Source organism: Pinus tabuliformis, chromosome 2_1 (genome assembly GCF_031772625.1).
Source record: "Pinus tabuliformis cultivar Carrire ecotype Pingquan chromosome 2_1, CPIR1, whole genome shotgun sequence".
NCBI classification, from domain to species: domain Eukaryota; kingdom Viridiplantae; phylum Streptophyta; class Pinopsida; order Pinales; family Pinaceae; genus Pinus; species Pinus tabuliformis.
In genome coordinates, this window is record NC_142299.1 from 201,115,398 (window position 1) to 201,137,949 (window position 22,552).

The window sequence follows — 22,552 nt, forward strand, 5'->3', positions numbered from 1 at the left end:
AAGCTACCAATCTGCCAAGGATACAGGAGTCACATAAGGAAATCTTGTTTTTCGAATGGGAGTCTCAATTAATGAAAGATGAGAGAGCTACATCCAGATGCAGAGCAACAACAAATAATCTGATTGAATTAATCAACAACAGTCTGCATTTATCTAATCTAATTACAGATTGCTCTCCAGGCAAACTCCCAAAGGTAAAATTGTTGGAACAACATTGGAAACAAGAGTTGATGCAAAGAGAAAAATTGATCGGAGGCATTCAAAGCCTAACATGGGAAACGTTCTGGTTTTTCCTTGTTAAACCACACAGTCAGCAAATGGCAATGAAGTGTCTCATGGATGCGATCAACTACATGATCCCCGAACTTGCCGATGCCACATATACAACTCAGTTACACTCCCGGATGAGTCAGCCACCAGAGATCCAGCCAATGCTCGCCATTTGTCAACTGCGATCACAAGAAGATAAGTCGATACAGTGAATCCATTCGACCACCACAACACTGCTATTTTCAGGATAAATCCCAGATTTATGTGTTTTTAGTTATACTAGCGCATAACAACTTTCTTTCATAGTTTGTTGTTATTTGTAGTATTTAAAGACCCTTTCATGTTTTTAGAAAGGGTCCGCAATTTTGTATTAAGACTTAAATCGGAGGTTGCACTACTGTACTTTCGATATATATTTTTTATAAAAGACTGGACCAGAATTCTGAATTTTGACAAAGAAGGCTTTTATGAGATTTGCACTTTTGCATCCTATGAAAGTATTCCCAAATTAGAAGGCAGAATTTGAATGTGATTTACATCAGAGGAGATCCAAATGCATACGATACTATTATCTATGTTTTCGTTTTATTTCTCTATGTGAATTAACATTTATCAACTTTGCTATTATTGATATGTATATGTTTCTAAAACAATTCTTTAACTTGTCACTTTTGAATGTTTTAGAGTTGTCATCTTTTAAATATATATGTCAGTGATATATTATGATCAATGTGATAATGTTTTAATTATTACTTTGTTTAATTAATTGAACAAAGTAATCATCATATGAATGCATAGTTCTATTTTATGAATAAGTCATTTTTATGTTTATTTTTTAATAGAAACAATCAAGCATCGCATTTTTAGAAGAACACCCGGGATAGATTAGTTATCTTTGTATATTTTTTACACTTTAGAATAGAGCACTTATCACTCTCGTTATACATTACAAACCAATCACCCACCAACTCATATATCACTGGGAAACTGGTCCCATTACATCCAGTCAGAGCCACCACACCAAACGGAAAAGGAGCTGCTTTAAGGTCTGGACCGGGTGGTTTTCCTCGATGTTGATGCAGTGATTTTAGAGGCTTCAACAAGGTGTAAATAACATATCCGAGCATAGGGGTATCATACTTATCTGAGATTCACTATGAAGCATTGTCTCCTTATCACATTAGCTGCCATTTCATCCATTAGGTCATAGATACATTGATCATTCAATAACAAGTAAGAACATGATGAGAGCCACTCATGGCTACTGTATAAAACATGTAAATAACCAACATAATAGGGACATAAATACCAATTAAATCACATCCATATAAACCACATATAATCCATCATAATTCTCATATATGTACAAGGAGAAATAACATTTCATTAATGATGCAAAATCCAAACCCGGATGGGACTTCCACGTTCCACCTGACCATAAAATAGTTGAGCCAAATCTCTCTTTATTCATTCATCCATATGCCATATTCCAAGCATGAATGTGGGATCTCATAGAACACATCAATCAAAACTCATTCAGGGCTTCTAGAGGCCATCCACTTCAACCCATTAAACAGTGATTCCACATCACGGTTAGACATCACCAAAACCATCATTTGATTTGTCTTTATCCCAGGCTTCCAGGGACATAGAGTATTTATTCCAACCTGACTCCCAAGATTAGTAACTCAACCCATGGTTGCTACCGATCTACAGAGCATTTGTCCAACCAAGGCTCAAGGACTAGTAACTCAACCCACAACTTCTGTCGGGCTTCCAGAACGTTTGTCCAACCAAGGCTTCGAGAATTAGTAACTCAACCGACCAAGGGCTTCTAGAGCATTTGTCCAACCAAGGCTTCCAGGACTAATAACTCAACCCAAGTTGTTACAGGGCTTCCGAAGTGTTTGTCCAACCAAGGCTATGGGACTAGTAACTCAACCTAAATCGTAACAGGGCTTCCAGAGCGTTTGTCCAACCAAGGATTTCAAGAACTAATAACTCAAACCAAGCTAAGGAAACATGAGAATCAACCAAAACAAACAAGGAAATAAACCCACAATCTCAATGGCTATCCAGGAAATGGAAAGGCTTGGAAATCCACTGTCAATCCAGGAAATCCTCCATGCCAATGAAATATCACAACTAAGAAACCACATGCATGTGCCATGCATTCCAAAACTAGTGAATAAAGCATACATGCAACTCGATATCTGCAAGAAAACCTTGATGTAGCTGCTGATATCGATGCCCTCTTGCGCTTTCCTTGCTCTTCCTTTTCCTTCTTGTTCCAAAAATCCAAGTATGCCACACCCTCCAAGAGGGCTCCAAGAAAAATCTAAGTATCCAAGAGTATAAGAGAGAGAGAATAATGTGAGAGCTCCAAAACTGAATTGATCAGCCTTGCCCACTGATCCTCAAAAGCCTTCTTATTAATGAGGCCTCTATTTTCTTCATTTTCCATTATTTTTCTTCATTTTCCTACTCACATGCAACGTGTGACCTTTCACATTCCTTTTCTCCTAATCTCCATTATTTTCATAAATAAAATGCCAATTAATGCCTCATGCCTTTCCAAAACCTTAGCTATTTCCTTTTCCAATTTCCTTAGCCATAATAAACTGAATCAACACCCACTAGGATGTTTCCCCCACCATTCAGCATGGAATACGTGTCCCATCACCGTGGCCTTATATATAGTTTTGCATGGAATTTTCACCAAGGTTGTTACAACTAGATAGGTCGACGCTACTGAATTTATGGGGCCTTCCAATATTCAGCATTGCGGGAGCAGCAATGAAATGCACAAAATTCTCATTAGTAGGATGCATGTAGGATCTTTATGGATCGACAAGGAATACCCAATCCATGCCATCAACATTCACAAACTCATAAGGTTTTCTGCTATTAGAGTCATGCTAAACACTGCATTTCAAAATACTTCTAAGTGAGGGAAGAAGATAGGCGATGACAATTACTACAATAGATATGGTACCCAACGTGGTGGTAAAGGCTCTCTAATAGAACCAATTAACAAGCATAACATCAAATTTTCCTGTTATAAAATTTCTGGGAAACTCATGCGACACTTCTCAAGAGATGAATGCACATTGGATACCATCTAAGTCATGGAAGCTTGTGTGCAAGACATACAACTAAATTGGTGTAGTTTTCTATTGAATGAAATCTTCAATGCTTGTGAAGATGTTTATAAAAGGGCCACCCATTCCATATATGGATATTTGATTGTTTCCTTTTCTATGTGGAAATGGTGCCCACCAAAGGGAAGAGAGACGATGACGGTTACTGAAGACCATCCCCTTACACTCAAGAATTTACCATGGTGTACCTCTGGGGACCATAGCAATAAAGAAATCAAGGAGGCCTCTTTTGTCGGATGGTACAAGAAATGTTGGACATCACCAAGGGTAGATCAAGACTCCCACTGTTGCTCCTCGATGACTATGTTAGTATCCTATAGTCATAGTAGTCAGAAAACAATTTTTATCATTCAAATTATTTGGCAAATGTGTAAAAGGTTAAGCTTTGATCTTCTAGAGATTAAGCTATTGGTCTTATTATAGAATAAATTTTTATTAGTGAATGTAATTGTGTCAAAGTGTGTGAAGGGTCATGAAAATAGTCATTGATATCTTGAGAGGTTGAGTTTAATAAGTCTAGGATCATATCTAATTAAAAATCATGGGTGAGGTCATGTTGTCATGTCTTATCATCATGGGCAAAAATTTGTAGGGTCACTTGGGTCAGTTAGAGTGCCAAATCGTAGTCATCCATGACATCACTTTGGTACAACGGTTAGGATGACAACACTACGTTTTTGACAGGTGCTGCATTTTTATGATTTAGTTACAAAATCGTAACCATCACCTTTGAAATGCGCATTAATCCACCTTGGGAGTTCAAATGCATGGCTAAACTTCATAAATACCTCAGAACCATTCATTTCTCCATCAAAATCTTGTTGAATAGTTATTGGAGTTCACTACACAAAGTCAACAGGGGAAGTGTTGCGCTTGCAGATAAGTGTTTCACTCACACACATTTGCTGCATTTTCCAAATTGGTGGTGAATTACTCATTATGAGTACAAAGTCCATATTCCCCTAGGTCATTAGTCTTGCATACTGACAATTTTGTTTCGATTTGTTGAGAAAATCATTTCAAAAATCCATAAAAACTCAAATTTTGGCCTTGCAGCGTTTTTGGGGAATTCACTGTGTTTTCCTTCATCGCTATGTTTTTATGATGCCAACCTTTTCTAAAGCCCAAAATCTTCTCTGCCACCTTGGTATTGAAGTTTTCCATGTCATTCAACTGATTGAAAACTTCTTACTTGGTCATTGCTTTCCTTAAAGGTCAAGAAACAACTTTTCCTCCATGCATTGCGCTTTGCGCTGCACATGTGTTTCTAATTATACCACTATGATGAAGTAAACACTATTTACCTTTTTTTGGTTTTGAGAGGTAATTTTTGTTATCCAGGTTTGATCTATAGGGTCTTCATCCTTAATTTTCACAAAACCCTAATCTGGAGCTCTATTTCATCACTGTTATCTTATTTGCTGCACTAAATAAGCTTACATTCAAATTGTATTAAAGAAACCCTAGAGCATACCTCTACTATGAAAAATCATGTCAACCCCAGATAAAAATAAACATAAGGGAGGAGTCATTATTAGGTTTGAACCCCAAGACGTCACCTTGACCAATTCAGACCCAAAAATTAGAGTTTCGTTTGAGCAAGTTGGATGCATCTGATTCTGTGAAAAAATCTAGGGATTTAATGTACATATCACCAAAGAATTTTCCATCAATTTCAATGGATTAGATGTTAAGGTTGGAGAGCTCACCTTTCCAGTTTCAGATGTCTCTATATCAACTGCAACAAAGATTCCCCTTTAAGAAGAACAATGGTTCAAGGGCATGCCTCTTGCCATTTCCAACTATAAAGATTTCCTAAAGCTTGAGTGCAGAGATAAAGGGTATGGAGTCATTGTCCCTAAGGATTATTTACTTGGGCCCTACAACAATCTTTTGCAAGAAATTTAAAGATACTTTATGTATGAGGGTACGTTTGGGAGGATCTATCAGTACCATTTTAGACTTTTGATGCACTTTACAGGGAAGTGCCCCTTGAATATGCCCTTCTATCTGTTCAAAAGTCTTAGCAAGAAGGTCGACAAAGTGCAGGGAAAATAGATTCAAGTGGAACATATCCTTTTCTACTTCTCTTTAAATAAATTGCTGGTGTTGGAGGAACTAAATAAGAGAATTCAATCATGGAAGTCATTTATAGATTCTTCAAAGTTGGAATTTGACTTACCAACTAGTTCTTTGAGCAAGAAGGAGACACCATCATCAGTGGTAAAATATATACAGTCACCATCTGGAAGTTTTGTGAAAATTCCCTTAGATGCAATTCATTCATCATAAAAGAAGAAAGGTAAGAAGTTGCATTTTTCTCCTGAAGCAGTGAATGTCCCCAAGAAGCCCCTTGCTAGATATTCTGAAAAGAAGTTGCCCTTGGAGCATACATTTCAATCCTTGGAAACCATACCATATGATGATGTTCCTGATGATAAAGATAAAGAGATTACACAACTACAAGAGCAGCTAAAGAATCCACACATGGTTATTGTACAGTTGCACCAGGACAATAGGGAATTGAAGAAGATTGATCTAGAAAGGACAATTAGGCTTAATGAAGAAGAACCAGTGACAAAGGCTACACCATATGTCACCAAATACAAAGGAAAGGAGAAGATAGTAAAAGAGGATATTTAAGAAGTAGAAGCTCCAGCAGCTAGAGTCACTAGATCTTCAACTAGAAAATTGCAGATTCACGAAGAGAAATCAATAAAAGAGGAGAAGAAAACAAAGATATATGGGGGCCAACATACTTTGAACGGGTTAAGGATGCAATTGAAGAAGGCCCGTAGCGAGATTTTTTAGCTTAAGGAGCAGGATGAAATGGCTAGGAAAAAGGTGACTGATGTTTTGGACATGTATCAGCCAAGAATGGAAAATGTTAAATATATGTTGAAGAGGTCTCTCCCACTACATAGGTTGCTGAAAAAAATATGCAGGTAGAACCTTTCTATGAGGAGGGAGTTGAGATATCCCAAGCAACAATTGAAGGATATTCAGGAGAAAGATTGGATTTGTTTGCTAAAGCAACAAAATTTTAAGTGTTGGAACAAGTAAAACAAAGCAATTTTGAATTTTTTGTTTTTTACCTAAGTATGCTTGTTGAATGAGCTTGAAGTTAAGAGGTTGTATTTTGCAGGAAGCCTTTCTTGCAAACACGGTTCTTTAGAATATTCAAGTGACTTTCCAAAAGAAGAAGCTCACAAAATAGTTTTGTATCCTGGCCAAGCTTTAGGTTTAGGGTTTTGATGTAAAGATGGAAGTTTTGTCATTTTCTTGGTGAATAGGGGTTTAAATGGGGTTTGAAACATTATCAGTATCATTTGAACATCATCAACGAGAAGTGTCTTGCTTAGAGGTCTTAGCATCGATCAAAACCATGAAGAACAGGTCGTCTTGCACTTTCTCACTAGTGCTACGTTTTTGTCGTAGGTGAAATTCTGAGACTTGGGAGCTTGGTTTGATGAAAGAAAGTTTCTAAGGAGGAATTCGTTGATGTCTAGGCCATTTCACACATGAAAATGTCATCAAGAAACTCAAGGAGTGATCAGAGCGACATCAACCATGGATTCGCTACGCTTTTCTGTTGCGTTTTTGTGTTTGTGTAGCGTCGATGTTGCGCTTCCACGCAATCATCCTTTTGACCAAGATTTTCATGTCAAAACTTCATGTAATATGATTTTATGCTCATGGTAAATGTTACGAGGCATATGAGGACTTATAAGCTCTATTTAGACTTAATATTTGATGTAAATATGCTTGAAAATATTTAGTTAAAGAGTTTTTTTTTTTTTTTTTTGAAAAAAAACAGTTATATTTTCATTGCATTAGGTAGAAACATAAATCCTATTAGGGAATTCAGTTCCTAGAGGTGGGAACTGATTTGTTTTCTCTATTTATCTTGTAATTGTAATGAAGGAGAGGGTTGGTTATGTTTGATAAGAAAGAACATTGTGTGTATTGTATTTTCTTGATTTTCCAGTGAATGAAAAGACATAGGCCAAATTTTACAGGGATTCCTTTGTTAGTTGCTTTGGAGATGTGCTTCTCGGTCTTGTAAGTTATATTTTGTTATCAATCATGCTTTGAAATGTGTTCTCTTGTTTATTTGAACAAATATTTGTCTCCAAATTCGCTTCAAAAAGTGTTATGTCCCGGTTTGCTAAACATTTATGTTTTCCACTTGAATGGCATTTAGAATTCATCATGTTGTTTGATGCTATGTATGTCATTTTCAACTTATCTTCTACTCACCTTCCTACGATGAATTTGACTAAAAAAATCCAAAAATACTACCTACCTTGCCCCTGTAGAAGATCCCTCTTTCTCTTCATCCTATCACTGGAAAATAATCAACTTATATGACCGTATTTCCCAATGGATCTATCTTCTCCCTTGCCAGCAAACCTTTAAAAACTATTCCTTTTTTAGCACCATACCTATCTTAAAAACTAAGTGACTGAAGTTTTAGATAGAGAGAGTCATAATACATGACTCTAAAATATAATTTCTCCACTATTTAAATAACATATAATTATTCAATTTAATTATTATTTCTCTTTAAAATAAGAATAATAAGAATATTTTTTTTAATTTCAAATTTTATCTTCAATTCAACACATAATTACATAATTAATTAACTACATATAATCATGATGGCATAGGTGTTGAGTAATCAATTTAACAAAAGCACATCACAATAAATAAACATCATATATAAGGCTATTTAGTGTTAATTGAATCCAAAGCATGAATGTCATTAACTTCATTATATTTTATTCATAAACAAAGACACACAAAATTATTATAATTCTAATAAAGACTTCATATAAAAAACAAAGGGAAGAATGACAAACATAAAATAAATACCTTATGAAGTTAACCATTCCTCATGCATTTAAGTATATTTGCACTAATTTAATTACATCCTCAATATATTAGGAGGTTATTGGTTTTCCTAAGTATACTTTAATAGACAATAAAGTGGTTAACCATTCCTAATGCATTTAAGTATTTTCTCATAATTTAATTACATCTTATAAGTATTGGTTTTCCCAAGAATAAAGTGGTTAGTTTTTTTTTAATTACTCTGATTTCGTATCGAGGTAGTAAACATTCTTAGCATTGATGAGACGTTTCAGAAAAATTAACAAAGGTTTGAAGGGGAAATGATATTTGTTATTGCCAATGGTTAACATTAATGACCTCCAAGTCGATGATCATTTGACATAAAAGATTGTATGTTGTTTGTTGTGCTTGTAAATCTATTTGCCTCGTTGTCTTAGTTGCCTACTGGATTACAAAAGTTGGTTTAAAAACATCCTTTCAATTGAATGCAAATTGTCATAAAGAGTTTTGATTTTGCTCAAAGTCACTTACAATTTACAAGGATTGTAGAAGAATTTTCCAACCATGTTGAATTATTCTTGCGAGAATTTCTGCATAGTAAAAAATGTCAAACTAATAGAAATGTTACATATAAAAATAATAGGTTAAAAATAACTTTAAATACTATTGAAGTTGAAATATATTTCTTATAAGTTTAAATAATATTGGAGTTGAAATATTTTTCTAATAAACTTAATGAATGTGAGATTAAAATGAATTTATATTAATTCATTTGTTTTATAAATAAATTCACTATTTATTATTATTATGGATAATTTCATAATTGACTAAAGATCACAATTTTTTTTTAATTATATCAATTAAAATCATTCAATTCAATTCATAGTGAATAAATAAGTAAAAATATATTTTAAAATGAAATAGTTAACAATTTTATAGGGTTAGCTTAGCTTTTTATTCATCCATTTTTATAGTTATCCATTTATTCAATTAAATGATTAAGTTAAGTTTTTCTTTTTTTATTTGAGGAAATTACGCTATATTCTCATTTTGATTGTGTTATTTTCATATTGACACTGCAAAGTGTTAGGCCCCTATACTACTAGTGTAACCCCCTATTGTTGTTAGTATAACCCACTTATTATATTGATGTACCCATGTAGTGCCCATATTGTTACTATTGTGCCACATAGAAGCCCACTATTGTTATTATTGTGCCCTTACATTATTATTGTTATGTCGGCTCTGATTATGTTATAACCCCTTAGACTCCTATATATAGAAAGGAGGTCTTTTCATTTGTATCATCCAAGAATTGTTCATTTATGTAATGTAAAGGAGGTTGCCCCCTCGAAGAGGCTAAATTCTAAGGCGTTGATCTCTCTTTTCTATCTTTTCTTGAGCTGGTTTCATAACATTTGGTATCAGAGCTTTGGATTCTAGGGTTTCGCTGCTCCAAATAGGTCATCGTGGCATTTTCGCTATAACTTTTTTCTGTGACGTTTCAGAAGTCGAAAAAAAAACCCATTTGAGAAGAAATCGCGCTGAACCTTGGGTCCAAATTTCAGAGCTTTTCGCGCGATATTTGCGGAGATATGATCTGAGGAATTTGATCTTTTTGCAGACTCCTGAATTACATTCAAAACAGGTGACCTGGGGAAAATCGTCATAACTTTCTCTCTGTGGATTGGATTGAAGTTTCGTAAGAAGGTACAGAAAGAGGACGGACTGTAGTTTCTTGTGGGTGTTTTTCAGATCCAAAGGTCGAAACCGTGACTCGTGGCACGTCGTACAAGTTCGCTCTACTGAACTAGTCTATAATCAAGTCACTGTGGGAGATTTCGCATAACTCTTCCTTGGAGAATCCAATTTGGGTCAGACTTGTGGCATTGGAAAGAGGACACAGAGGGCTACTGCAGGTCACAAATTCAGAACTAGGTGATTGAAAAGTACAGAGTTACAATCGTTTCAAGGTCGAGCTCCTAAAATCAAGAAAAAGCAAGATGAGGAAGTTTGATGGCAAGGATCCGGTAAATTTGATACTTCAAATGGAGAAATATTTTGATCTACATGGTGTACAACTGTTACAAAAGGTATGTATTGCATCTTCATATTTAGAACCAGATCAATTTTTATGGTATGAAGGGCTTTGTTCTCGTAAAAAACTTGTTACGTGGTCAATTTTCACGGAGGAAATGATAGCACATTATGAGGATACAAAGAGCAACACCTCCTTTAGAGCAACACCACAACAATTGGAAAGAGTAAAAGGGCTTTGTGACATAATGGAAAGAAAAATTATGGAAACCAGGAAGCATACCCCTCACAACTATAAAGATGGAAGTGTTGTTTCTCCCAGCCTTCCACAACCTACAAGGGTTACACCACAACAATTGGAAGAAAAAAGAGAAAAAGGGCTTTGTTACAATTGTGATAGCAAATGCACTAAAGGTCATAGGTGTGCTGAGAAGAAATTATTTTACATAGAATATGAAGAGGAGGAAGAAAAGGATCAAGAAACATCAAAAGAAGAGGATATACGCCAGGACACCACCCCAGAGAAAGAAGAAATGAATCAGACCATATCTTGTAAAGCATTGGAAAGAATTACCACTCCTCAAACTCTCAAGATAGAAGGACATATCAAGAAGAAAAAGGTGCAAGTAGTGAAAGATCACATCGAGAAAGAAGAAATGAATCCAACCATATCTTGTAATTCAATGGACGAAATTACCACTCCTCAAGCTATCAAGATAGAAGGACACATCAAGAAGAAAAATGTTCAAGAAGTGAAAGATCACATTGAGCATCAAGAAATGAATCCGACCATATCTTGTAAAGGACGGGAAGAAATTACCACTCCTCAAAAGATAGAAGGACATATCAAGAAGAAAAAGGTTCAAGCAGAGAAAGATCACATCGAGCATCAACAGCAAGTTCTCCAACTTTTAAAGGATAACGCCACTTTGGTGCAAAATCAAACGAAACAACAGGTAGATCAACATCGTAGTGAAAAATGTTTTGATGTAGGTGATTGGGTGTTTTTACTGCTACATCTCAAGCAAGCTATTTATGAGAAGGAAATGTTGGCAATACTGCATGCACTTAAAAAATGGTGACCTTACCGAATGAGAATACTCTTCAAGGATGAGGATGTGGAAGCATTGTTTTTTGCTATTTATATTATCCAACCAAATTGGATAACGAAGCAAGGGATGAATGGAAGAAGGACGAAGAAGTATGGCCACTTATTCAAAAGTTGCAAAAGATCCCAATTCAAGCAATATTGTCAGAAATTGAAGAGGAAGGAAAAATCATATTGGAACCTGGAGCAGTCACAGAAACAAGAACCCGACAGCTACGAAATCGATGAATTTCAGAGTATTTCATCAAGTGGAAGAACTTACCTGCTGAATATTCCACATGGGAGGACAAGAATTTTATATAGAAGCATCAAGAACTACTCAAGCGTTGAGGACAACGCTTTTTGAAGGAGAGGGGCATGTTAGGCCCCTATACTACTAGTGTAACCCCCTATTGTTGTTAGTATAACCCACTTATTATATTGATGTACCCATGTAGTGCCCATATTGTTACTATTGTGCCACATAGAAGCCCACTATTGTTATTATTGTGCCCTTACATTATTATTGTTATGTCGGCTCTGATTATGTTATAACCCCTTAGACTCCTATATATAGAAAGGAGGTCTTTTCATTTGTATCATCCAAGAATTGTTCATTTATGTAATGTAAAGGAGGTTGCCCCCTCGAAGAGGCTGAATTCTAAGGCGTTGATCTCTCTTTTCTATCTTTTCTTGAGCTGGTTTCATAACACAAATTTAATCAATTAATGGGTTGAGATTGCACTTTTCATTTTCTTATTAAATAATGTTGTATTCCATTGAAATACTCATAATATTGGGATTCTAAATTCAAATGTACATGTGTCTTTGAAATTATCACAATTTAACAATCTTATAGGCCACCCTTTGCACCTTTTGGGGCAATTGCTAGTTTCAAAATCCCTATTCTAACTATTCTCAAATATTGTTACTATTAAATTGTAACTTTTCATCCACTTTTCAAATCTTCCAAGTAACAAAAGGAACAAAAAAACTCGATGACAGAAAAGGAACAATTATAACAATGGTTATAAAGCTGTATCCCAGAAACTTGATTGTTAACCTCCAGAACCAATGAAAAGGATAATTCACCAAGGTGTAGAGAGAATGTCTTGCCAAGCAAGGATCATTAACCAATGCAACGCCTCCACTTCCCAGTGCAACTACATAGCTATCGACCATCAACCATGTCAACCCAAAGGAGCTCCGAGAACTAGAGGACGAGGTAAAACCCATGCCCTGAAACCCCTGATGCTACCTCCGACAAACATTACTCCTTAGGAAGAAAATTTTAGAGCAATTAATAGCACACATATCTACAACCTTCACATTAACTACACGTATCCACCGCTTCGCGGAAATCAACCAGGTAGTACACCAACACTCATCCCGAAGAGAGACACACACCCACTTGTACACCCCCATCAGGGAAAGTATAATAACACATTAAAATAATAACCAAATTTCTTTTAAAATGATATTAATATTAAAATCCATATTAAAAATATAATCTTTTTAATTATTCAATTAAAATCCTTATTAAGATATAATTTCTTCATTATTTAAATAAAATATAATTCTTCAATTTTAATTATTATTTCTCTTTAAAATAAGAATAATAATAATAATTTTTTAATTTCAAATTTTATCTCTAATTCAACACATAATTGATTAACTACATATAATCATGCTATTGAAGGTGTTGACTATTAGATTAAACAAAAACGCATCACAATAAATAAACATCATATATAAGGATATTTAGTGTTAATTGAATCCAAAGCATGAATGTCATTAACTTCATTATATTTTATTCATAAACAAAAACACACAAACTTATTATAATTCTAATGAAGAGTTCTTATAAAAAAACAAAGGTAAGAATGACAAATATAAAATAAATACCTTATGAATTTAATCATTCTCGTGCATTTAAGTATATATTTACACTAATTTAATTAAATCCTCAATATATTAGGAGGTTATTGGTTTTCCCAGGTATACTTTAATAGACAATAAAGTGGTTAACCATTCCTAATGCATTTATGTATCTTCTCATAATTTAATTACATCTTATAAGTATTGGTTTTCCCAAGAATAAAGTGGTTCGTTACTTCTTTTTAATAAGTAGTTTGGTTTTATATCAAGGAAGTAAACATTCTTAGCAATGATGAGACGTTTCAGAAAAATTGATAAAGGTTTGGAGGGGAAATGATATTTGTTATTGTTGGTGGTTAGCATTAATGACTTACTATTGGGAAATTTCGTAGTAATCTATTTTGAGCATATCGATTGTCAACAGAAAAGCAATCTGGTTGAAGCTTGTATATGGAGGGGAGAGTTACATGATTGCAAGTGGGAATTTTAACTTTTATTTTTTGATTCGACTAATCATCTTAAATGTTGTATTGACCTTGTAGCGAAGAGGAAATTTTGACTTATATCTATCAAGTTTACGCTGGGTTACATGCATGCAATCTGCAGTTTTATGCTTGATTTTTATTTTTTGAGTATTTTTTTTTGGTTTTTAATTTATTTGAGTATGCATACCCTCCATGTCGATGATCATTTGCCATAAAATATTGTATGTTGTTTGTTGTGCTTGTCAATCTATTTGCCTGGTTGTCTTAGCTGCCTACTGAATTACAAAAGTTGGTGCTAAAAAAATACTTTCAATTGAATGCAAATTGTCATAAAGAGTTTTGCTTTTGCTCAAAGGAACTTACAACTTAGAAGGATTGTAGAAGAATTCCCCAACTAAGTTGAATTATTCTTGTGAGAATTTCTGCATAGTAAAAAATGTCAAATTAATATCACTGTTACATATAAAAATAAGAGGTTAAAACTCACTTTAATACTATTGAAGTTGAAATGTATTTCTTAGAAGTCTAAACAATATTGAAGTTGAAATATATTTCTTAGAAACTTAGTGAATGTGAGATTAAAATGAATATAGACTAATTCATTTGTTTTATAAATAAATTCACTATTCTATTATTATTACGGATAATTTCATAATTGATTAAAGATGACAATTTTTTATTTTTTAAAATTATATCAATTAAAATCATTTAATTCAATTCATAATGAATAAATAAGTAAAAATATATTTTAAAATGAAACAATTAACAATTTCATTGGGCTAGCTTAGCTTTCTATTCATCCATTTTTATAGTTATCCATTGATTCATTTAAGTAATTAAGTTAAGTTTTTTTTTTTTTGAGGAAATTATGCTATATTCTCATTTTGATTGTGCTATTTTCATATTGACACTGCAAAGTTAATCAATTAATGCATTGGGATTCCACTTTTCATTTTTTTATTAAATAGTGTTGTATTCTCCCTTAAAAATCTGATAATAGTGGGAGGATGCTAAATTCAAATGTACATGTGTCTTTAAAATTATCACAATTTAACAATCTTATCAGCCTCCCTTTTCACCTTTTGGGTCAATAACTAGTTTCAAAATCTCTCTTCTAACTATTCCTTAAATATTGTTACTATTAAATTGTAACTTTTCATGCACTTTCAAATTCTCCAAGTAACAAAAGGAACAAAAAAATTCGATGGCAGAAAAGGAACAATTATAACAAAGGTGATGATCGTGATCGGGGTGCGTGCCGGTGGTTGGAAATTCCTATTGGACGTAATGAGGCGTACATATGAATTATGTACCACTACCCCCAACACGCTCAAAATGATGGGTGCAGTGGCCCTTAGCATGAGTGCATGCAAGGGTGGTGCGAAAGGTGGCAAAGACGACAGTGGAGAGACAGGGTTTATAGAAGCAAATGCTAGTAGGTGGGTAAGGATGGTGAGTTTTCTAGTGGAGTAAGGAGTTGGAGCAGGAAAACAGGAAGGCGTTGATTCCAGCGGCATCAAACTTGGAGACAGTCTACAAGCGGCAATGTGTATGTTTCTTGGCTTTTCACCTCCTTTGCAATGACAACCTGGTTTGGTTTTTGTTGGGGGGAGAGGGGGATAATTGGGAAGGGTAATCGGGGGAAATGTTGGGGGAAATGGAGGAAGTGACTGGCTGTAATGGTTTGGCTATGCGTATTTGTAATGAGCTTGCCGGGTATCGACCCTGCCTCTGGCTATTTTGACCTCGCATTATTTGGCAATGGGAACTCGGGTACAACACACTAAGGGCTGAATGGGGCTAGTCGATGGGGTCTGGTAGGCAGAGGCTTTGTGTCTGAGGCTAAAGGCAGTGAGGGTCAGTTAATATGTCGTGTAAGATCTTGGCCTTGCTACCAAAACCACTACAACTACTGGGGCAATGGGAGAAATTCCTGCGTTAAGATAATTGCTAGGGTCCTTGAGGGTGATGTTGGGTATGAAAATGACAGGGGTACTGCTCTAGCTTTTTGGGTAGAGGGGAAAGGAGTTATAATTCAAGGAAGGAAACCTGTAGGTCTGAGGTTATGCTCACTTGCATGGCCTTGGCCTGGGATTTCCAACCTCATGGCGTATGAGATGCACTAGGGGTGGAGGGGTGAGATGATAAAAGGGTTATGGAGTTTAGACCTTTCTAAGGATTGGCTCTCTGCCCATCTTGCCTCCAACACTGATAGTAAATGGAAAATGGAAATGAATGGGGAGGATGACAACATCGACAATTCAATTCACGACAGCCACCAGTGGTATAGTATGTCAATTTTTTTTTTGTTAACAAATCTTTACTGTGAACAGGTTTCGGGCAACATTGACATGGTGCGGCCTGTGAGAGGTCGTGGACATGGAAGACGAGGCTAGGAACCCATAAAGGATAAGGACCCGAGCACGTCGGAGCCCCGCAAAGGGAGGAAGTTGGTAGAGCATCTTATCAGTGAAGCTGTTGTGGCATATCGTAAAGGCATGGATGAAGGCATCCAGAATCTGTTAGAAGAATGGGAAGAAGAAATTAAGCAGGGCAGTGAGACGGAGGAGGATATGGAAAATTGGAGGACACTCATCCAAGATCCTGGGAACACTAGAGGAAGGATAACACAATTTAAGTAGACATTATACCTCTACTAGCTAATGAAAAGCCTGTTGGGTAAGGCCATGGAACAAACAAGATCTATAGAAAATTCAGTTCCAACTCCACAAGCATGATATGAGGTTGGAAAAAATCGAAAGACACATTCCATGCATCCTGGAACTATCGAGGATGCTTGGAGCAACTGTTAAGGATCCCACGCCAGTGGAATCAACCTTGGAGGAGTAGAAGGGCTAGTCAGTTTACCATGTTTTCTTTTGTTATATCAGTTAGCATTTACTTTTCGTCATGAAAGTATATGTATAGATAGAAATATAGAGTCTGGTCATGAAACAAAGACATATATAGGTTGGCTAGAAATATTGAAACTTTATTGTTTTTAGATGGCTTACAATGAGGATAGGTGGCCAGCAGACTTGGTTTCCCATTGGGCAAGTTGAGGCCACCTAACCAAACTATGTGGTGTAAATTTGCCGATTATGAATAGAAAATGAAAGGTCCTGCCAAGCTTAACAAACAAAAAAATTATAACAAAGGTGATAAATCCATATCCCAAAACCTGATTGTCAACCTCCACAACCAAAGAAAAGGAAAATTCACCAAGGTGTAGAGAGAATGGTTTGCCAAGTAAGGATCACTAACTAATGCAGCGCCTCCACTTCCCAATGCAACTACATAGCTATCAACCATCCACCACGCCATCCCAAAGGAGCTCTGAGAACTAGAGGATGAGTTAAAACCCAAGACCTCAAACCCCCAATACCACCTACAACAAACATCTCTCCTCTGGAAGCAAATTTTAAAATAATTAATAGCACACATACCTACAACCTTCGCATTAACTACATGTATCCACAACTTCACGGAAATCAACGAGGTGATACACCAACACTCATTCCGAAGAGAGAGACGTGCCCACTTCTACACCATCATCAGGGAAGGTATAGTAACACATTAAAATAATAACCATGTTTCTTTTAAAATGATATTAATATAAAAATCCATATTAAAAATATATTTCTTTTAATTATTTAATTATTAATTAAAAATATAATCCTTTTAAAGTGGTTAACAATTCCTAATGCATTTAAGTATCTTCTCATAATTTAATTACATCCTGTAAGTATTGGTTTTCCCAGGAATAAAGTGGTTCACATTTTTTTCTAATAAGTAGTGTGATTTCATATCGAGGAAGTAAACATTCTTAGCAATGATGAGACATTTTGGAAAAATTGACAAAGGTTTGAAGGGGAATTGATATTTGTTATTTCTAGTGGTTAATATTAGACTTGCCATTGGGAAATTTCTTAATAATTTGTTTTGAGCATGACTTGCCATTGGGAAATTTCTTAACAATATGTTTTGAGTATATTGATTGTCAGCAGAAAATCAATGTGATTGAAGCTTGAATATGGAGGGGGTAGTAACATGTTTGTAAGTAGGAATTTTAACTTTTATCTTTTGAGTTGGCTAATCATCTTAAATGGTGTATTGACCTTGCAGTGAAGATAACATTTTGACCTATATCTACCAAGTTTAAGCTAGAGTACATGTATGCCTCCTGCAGTTCTATGCTAGTTTTTTTATTTTTTGAGTGTTTTTTTTATTTTTTGGGGGGGGGGGTTATTATTATTTATATTTATTTTTTATTTCAGCATGCATGCCCTCCATGCTGATGACCATTTGACATAAAAGATTGTATGTTGCTTGTTGTGCTTGGTAATTTGTTTGTCTTGTAAATTTGTTTGCGTACTGAATTACAAAAGTTAGTGCTAAAAAATCCTTTCAATTGAATGCAAATTGTCATAAAGAGTTTTGATTTAGCTCAAAGGAACTTACAATTTAGAGGGATTATAGAAGAATTCCCCAGTCATGTTGAATTATTATTGCGATAATTTCAACATAGTAAAAAATGTCAAATTAAAGCACTTTGACATATAGAAATAATAGGTTGAAACTCACTTTAAATACCATTAAAGTTGAAATATATTTCATAGAAGTTTAAATAATATTTAAGTTGAAAAGTGTGTGTTTGGGTGGTGTATTTGGGAAGTGAAGATGAGTATGTTTCCCCACCTTTGAAAAAGAGGAGGAACGGAGCGATGGAGGGTTTCAGGCTGGAACGACCAAGACGGAAAAAGGCGGAACAGAACAATTGAGAGGTATGGGGTACTGCAGCTGTCATTCACCCGACCTGCAGCTACCCTCGTTAGCTTTGGGAATATACCCTACCATTTCTGGTTTACACTTTATGTGTTGGGATTTAACATTATCAGTTCTAGCCGCGAGGGTTTTATGCTCTCAGGTCGCTCTCCATTTTCACATTTCACCTGAGGGTTTTGACTGTTACCAACTCCTTGCACCGGACCCTGCTCCCCAAGGTATTCGCACTACGAACAGTTACCGTTCCATTCCTGTCGGTGCCGTTTCCCGTCGGCCAGCTTGTTCGAGGTAGTTAGCCCACATCTTGGTGTAGTTGTCGGCATGGATATTGATGCAGTTGATTATTCGGAGGATCCGCTAGAGGAAGGCTCCATTTGGCAATCCATGTATGCCGCCTCAGAAGGTATGTTAAACTTCAGTGAAGGGTTTTCTGGCAATTTTGAAGTTTACCCTCAGCTCTCTGAACCCGCTCACACTGATTCTGTGTTGCCGGAGGAACCCTCGACTTGGTCGGCTTTCTCTTTGCCATCCCCAACTACCCTAGGGTTTCTCACTGGTTGTATCAACCCTTCCTCAGAGCTGGAAGGCCCGTCATCTGCCCCGCCAACCCACTCGTCTGAGCCATTCGTTGAAGCTCCCTCTGCTGCTCCCCCGCTTGTCGACCCCAACCCTTCCTCCTCCTGTGCTCCCCCCTCGGGTTGTTTCACCTCTGTCCCCCCTCTTTCAGAGGCCATCCCTTTTATTCCTCCAAACCCTAGTCCCTCGATTGAGGTCCCTGATTCGGTGAGGGTTTCTGAACAACCCAATATCCCGGTGGCCCATCCACAGAAGAAACAGAAGTGCTTCAAGTCTAGGGCAGAAGACGTGATTTTAAGGCTTGAAGAGGATATTCAGTGGGGTGATATGATGGATTATGCAGACAGGGTTTTGGTTGGCAGAATCAGAGGCAGGAGCTACTCGGCAGCTCGCTTGAAGACCTGGGCTACAGAAATCTGGGGACAACACCTGGTGGACATCCCTTTTGTCCAAACTTTTGTAAGGGGGTGGTTCGCACTGAGATTTGCAAGGGCAGATCATACGAGCTGGGTCCTTTCCTCCTTTTGGCACTTTGAACATGCACCCGTGTTACTAAAGCGTTGGACACCTCTTTTTGATCCAAAGACTGAGCAAATTGGAGTCGGCCCTATCTGGATCAGGCTACCAGGCCTGCCACTGCAATATTGGTCCGAGGACATATTCAGAAGGATTGGGAATTCTTTAGGCACTTTCATGGAGTATGATAAATCCTACCAGACTACAAGCATGATGGCTTACGCAAGGATTCTAGTTCATTTGGACACCAGAGGAGGTCTACAGGAGCATATTACAATTCAGTGGAGAGCCTCCTCACGCAAACAATTGCTTGATTATGAAGGAATCCCATATCGTTGCAGAAGATGTCATCAGGTGGGTCACCTCTTCAGGGCATGCCCCCTCCTCAGGAAAAACAAACTGGGCACACAAGAAATGGAGTTGGACCCCCCTGCAGAACAACCTCCACCACCAGCAGCAGAGACCCATACGGAGGAGCAGATCAAGACCTCGGATACTATTGAGGCCCCAGCTGCACAAGTTCAGAAGAAGCGAGGCAAGACTCCTATCCAGCCTCCCTCTCCTCCTATGACATGCTCCAGGGCTACCAAGGGTGATGTCTTCTCATCGGGTATGTCTCTTTTTTCTCATGCTTCTGCATCACATCTTTCTGCATCTCTTACATCTCTCTCATCTCATTTGCACAATCATTCTATGGTCCCCCTGTCCCTTTCCCCTCATCCCCCTTCTCTGCCTCAGGGGATCACCTGATCCTTCACCCGGTAGGACAATCTTTCCTGTCCTGCTCTCTTCCCGTGCCTCCTCCCATCTACACCTCCTGCTTCCCCTCCACTTTCCCGATCCCCTCTTATCCCCCTCCCTCCCCTTCTATAAATTCTGCCCCGAGATACCCCACTCAATCCAAAACCAAAGAGAGAGGGCCAGATGCAGTTGGCCTGGATGTTGATGTTACCCCTGTTTCTCTAAAGCCTACAAGGGGCCGCCCCTCATCTCTCTCCAAAGCAAAATTTCAGGCTGGGGAGGAGGTGGCCCAGGGTAAACAGAAAACTATTGATAGGGTCCTTAGAGCAAAGGATGCCCTCCCCCCTCCCCCTCCATAAAGATTTTATCTTTTAATTGTCGAGGGTTGGCTAGCCCTGAAGAGACTTTTCACAACTGCTCTGATAGACATGATTTTCTTACAAGAAACCCTGTGTATGTCTAATACGATTACCCCATTACTACAATCGTGGATGTCGGGCTGGACTTTTCATGCTCTGGATGTATCAGGGAGATCTGGGGGTATTGCAATTGGTTTTCAGAATCGGACAATTGATCTGAGGAATATCTGGGGAGGTGGAGGATTTATTGGGGCTGACATCTACTCTATGGCCCTGGAGACTGAAATCAGAGTAATTAATGTTTATGGTCCCTGTCAAAACAGGGAGGTTTTTTGGAGAAGGCTATTTAGCAACTCCTTCATGCAGGCTGATAACATCATCCTTGGAGGTGATCTTAACTTCTCTTTGGGGTACATGGAATCATGGGGACATATGGCTCAGGTGGATACATTAACTAATGTTATTGTGAGCATGTTGGAGGATCACCACTGGATTGACATTCCATCAGCCAAGATCTAGTACACCTGGAAAAACAACCACATCGGTGATCAAAGCCTAGCTAGGAGATTGGATCGCTTTCTTATCAAGGAAGCCTTTCATGCCATACACCCCCGTATCAGACAATGGGTAGGCACAGGAGGAATATCGGATCATCGGCCTATATATTTGGAGCTAGATGACTGCACCCACAAAATCAAAGCTCCATTCAAATTCAACTCCACATGGCTCAGGGATCCTACCTACATCAAGCTGATCACTGATTTCTGGCAATCCCATCCGATCACAAATGACGAAGACTCTGCTGAGGGATTTGTTCGCAATCTAAAGGAATTAAAGGGCATTTCCAGAGAATGGGCGCACAAGAAAAGGGAGCAAGATGACAATACTTTAAGACAAGCGGAACAAGCCATCTCATCCCTCGAAGCAAACTCAGAAGGCATCTACTCCTCTCAGGAACAAAAAGAGCACATCTCTTTCCTCATCAAGCAGAGATCCCAAATACTAAAAGACAGAGAGGAGAGTTGGAGACTCAGGAGCAGAGCGATATGGCTACATGAAGGAGATGAAAATACAAAGTTTTATCATAGGTTCGCCAATGGACGGAAGGTTATTAATACAATTTGGGAGCTCCAGAATGATCAAGGACATGCGGTTAACACCTCTAGAGATTTGGCCTCCTTAGCCATCTCACATTTTAAAGGAATATACAAGGCCCCTCTGGGCGCCAACATTCTGGAGGTCATGCGCACAGCTGAACTCTTCCCTCGTTTTGTTGATCAGGTGAAAGCGGATGAGCTTACAAAGGAACTAACATTAGGGGAACTTGAGGCTACCATCAAAGGCTTCCAAAAAGATAAGAGTCCAGGTTTGGATGGATGGACCATATAATTTTACATTGCTTTCTTTGATATTCTGGGGAATGACCTGCTAAAAGTGGCGGAGGGCTGCCCAAAATCTGGGAGGATGTCCTTGGCTATCAAATCAACGTTCATTGCACTCATCACCAAATCAGATAAGCCCTCATCCTTTAATGATTTCCACCCTATCTCCTTATGCAACTGCCTTTATAAAATTATGGCCAAAATCATTGCTAATAGACTCAAACCTATCCTTTCGACCCATATCTCTCCTGAGCAATTTGCTTTTCTCTAGCACAGACAAATTCATGAAGCCATTGGTACTGCCCAAGAACTTCTTCACTCTGTTCACTTAAGGAACCTGAAAGGAATGATTCTAAAAGTAGATTTATCAAAGGCATTTGATAGGGAAAATTGGTTATACATCCGATTGCTTCTTACTCAC